Source organism: Nycticebus coucang, chromosome 8 (assembly GCF_027406575.1).
Source record: "Nycticebus coucang isolate mNycCou1 chromosome 8, mNycCou1.pri, whole genome shotgun sequence".
Classification (NCBI taxonomy): domain Eukaryota; kingdom Metazoa; phylum Chordata; class Mammalia; order Primates; family Lorisidae; genus Nycticebus; species Nycticebus coucang.
In genome coordinates, this window is record NC_069787.1 from 113352089 (window position 1) to 113355400 (window position 3312).

At 32.5% G+C, this 3312-nt stretch overlaps 1 non-coding gene across 1 annotated transcript; it reads right to left on the minus strand.

Annotated features, from left to right (window-relative positions):
- Positions 1-2969: 2969 nt before the first annotated feature.
- On the minus strand, positions 2970-3076 carry LOC128592846 (U6 spliceosomal RNA). Its single transcript, XR_008382058.1, has one exon. It is a non-coding gene; the product is annotated as a U6 spliceosomal RNA (small nuclear RNA).
- Between the last annotated feature and the right edge of the window lie 236 nt (positions 3077-3312).

Genomic DNA, 3312 nt, shown 5'->3' on the forward strand with positions numbered 1-3312 from the left:
AAGGGCCTTCTTGCTGAGCTATAACATGGTGGAATGTATACAATGGCGAGAGTGCTCATGAGAGGAGGGAAGGAAGGGAGTCAAACTCATTCTTTTATCAGGAATCCACTCCCATGATATGTAACCCACTCCTGAGGTAGTGAGGGCAGAGGCCTCGTGACATAATCACCTCTTAAAGGCCCCATCTCTCATCAGTTTACTTTGGTGTGAAGTTCCCAACAGAACACTATGGTGGACACCGTCCAACCACACCAATCTCATCACCCTTCAAATTTCAAAACAAGCCCTTTGGGGAAAGCCTGCCTCTGACTCTTCTTTGATTCTCTCAAAATGGCTTGTTTATTGTAGGTAACTGTGTTGTTTCTAGAAAAAAAGATCTTTCGTAAAGATGAAGCATTTTAGCATAACACAGCAAGAAAAATCCAAAGAAAACATTCTTTTGTAATACTCATACGCCTCAATTGAAAAGCTTTTACAAGTTAAGCAAAACCACAAATGTCCATTTTACTCTTAGAATAACTAATATATAAAAGAAAGATCATCACTACATTTTGAAACTAACCCCAGTTTACTAACAATCATTTCGGTTGCATTTACATGAAATAAATACTTCTAGTCAGGTTGAGATATGTGTGAAAACTTTAACTCTAAAGGACAGTTTAATTTCTTAGATAGGGGTGCAGAATTGGGCCACCCCAAAAACTTACCTATAATCTGCTTCTATTAGCAGAATTCTCAAAGAATCTGGAAACATTGCTTCTCTGATATCTGTATTTGAGGAATTTAGGATAAGGAAAACATTTTAGGAGTCAGGCCTATGTGTAGCAAGACTAAAAATGAAGACTAGAGATTTCAGGGATGACACTGAAATTCTTTTTCCTTTCTTGTGAGAAGACTACTGCTACCTTCACATTCTCGTTGTCTAAGGACCTTCTCTATATTCTCTTCAGGTTTCCATGGTTTAGTTTTCCCCAGAGATAAAGAACACTTTATGAGGGTTTATAGAACTACAATAAAACATTGTAGAAAATGAGGATGTCAGTGTGTTACGTACATACCGTCCAGAAGTTCAAAACGTTGACACACTATTAATCGATTTATCTATTAGAGTAGAAAATAAAGATAGGTGGTATGAAGTACCCAAACTAAACTTAAAGCACATGCCAACACGTAAATTAGTAATGACATTTAAGATACTTAATCAAGTTGATAGTTAATCATTATCAACATCTCTAACTTTTTCTGTGGCTTGTCATACACATATTACGGTAGGCTAAAACTAAATTTTAGTTTTTGTTTTGCCATGGAAACAGGTAAATACAAAAATATTACTATAAATATAAAGAATTTTATCTTTTCTCTGTTGTTAATGTGCTCTATATTTTGGCTAATAAAAACTTAAAAGACTTTCATTAGAAATGGTTTTGAAATTCAGAAAGATTTATGTTATAATTTGAAGAATTGTAATATAATTTCTACCCAAATTCTAAAAAATGTTCTTAGATTTATATCACCTTTTGTACCAAATTTGTAATTAAAACGTAGATAACCTTTTCAATAAGGTACAGACATACTATTCCATTTTTTAAGTATTAAGAAAAGAAGATGTGGTCAAAGATTATAGACATCTAAATAGTCAAAGCTGATAGTACTACAGAACATTAAATCAAATGTGATGGCCTAAACAAACACTAATTTGATCCCAAAAAAATCTAGGACAGAACAGAGACATTTTTCTAATATTTATATTAATATTTTACATCTTCATTCCAGGCTTCTAATATCTAAGCACTAGATGAAATAACAATTCCTGAAGTTAATTTTAAGTTATATTCTCAAAATCTAATTTCCTATTTTAAAAAGTAAGCATTCATTTTTAAATGGGCTACCTAGAAAATAAATGTATAAATAACAATATTTTATGTTTTTAAAATAAAACATTATGCTTTACTCAAAAAATAGAAATTTAAATGTGAATAAAATGGAAAAATCTTACAGTTGTAGTAGTTTAATCTACACTCCAAAAATTTTATAACAAGTTTATTTTGCAACTATCTAAATTAATGTTATTATAGATCAAATAATTTAGGAAACTATACCTGGTGTAAATATTCCAATCCAGGTGGACAGTTGGTTATTGTTCCTGGTGTAGGCATCCATTGTATTGTGGGTTGTTCATCATAAAAACTCATAATCTGGATTAAATAAATGGCCTGCAATGTGACAGATTGGATATATTTAGCCTTTTACCTTTAAACCTAGTATTACCAAAACATACTAACCTGGTTAGAGACAGGAATCAATTTCTACTTCATGTTCACTTTTTCTGTGTTTAATGGTATAAATGTTAGGCGGTTGGCTAAATATGAGCAGGGTGGATGATGGCTATAGTCAAGCTATTTTGAATTTCCTTGGGTCAGGGTGACCTGGGCTAGTATGGATATGAGGCTGATTAAGACCTTGTGGGTGGGTTATTATCAAGAACTTGCAGGTAAATTGTTTTTAAGACTTTGCAGATGGGTTGTTTTGAAAACAGAGTTAATTAAGACCCTGGGAGACTTCCAAGAAGCAGCTAATACTCCACAAAACTGAATATAAAATCTAAAACTGCCATTTCCACAGAGCCTGCAGTCACTTAAGTTGAGGCCCCAGCTTGCTGTGCAAGACATTAATCATCTTTCTTTTTCTTGCAAAAACTTTACATATTTTCAATTATTTCAGCAACTACTTTGAACCACCACGACATTCTAACATAAACATCATCCATAGTTTATTTTTAAACTGTTTTCAATATTTGTGGTTTATATCTTTTAATCTAGTTGCATTTATTTCATTTTCTTGCCCACTTGTTTTGGCTAGAACCTCTACAATAATTTTGAATAGAAGTTGCAGAAGTATCCTCACCTTGCTTCCAATTTTAGGAGTAAAATATTCCATCTTTCACCATTAAGTATGACTTTTTTTTTTTTTTAAATATGGAACGCTTCACGAATTTGCGTGTCATCCTTGCGCAGGGGCCATGCTAATCTTCTCTGTATCGTTCCAATTTTAGTATATGTGCTGCCGAAGCGAGCATGACTTTTTTTTTTAATATATGCCATTTACAAAGCTGAAGAAGTGTCCACCTATTCCAAGTTTGCTTAGTTTTCATCTTAATCACAAGAGTGATTTTTTTCAAAAGCTCTTTCTGTAATCACTGAGATGATCATACATCTTCTGTATTTTACTCAATTTATATAGTGTATCATATTAAATGATTTTTTAAATTTTAGGTGAGCCTTCCATTTCTAGAATAAATTTTCCTTAGTCTTT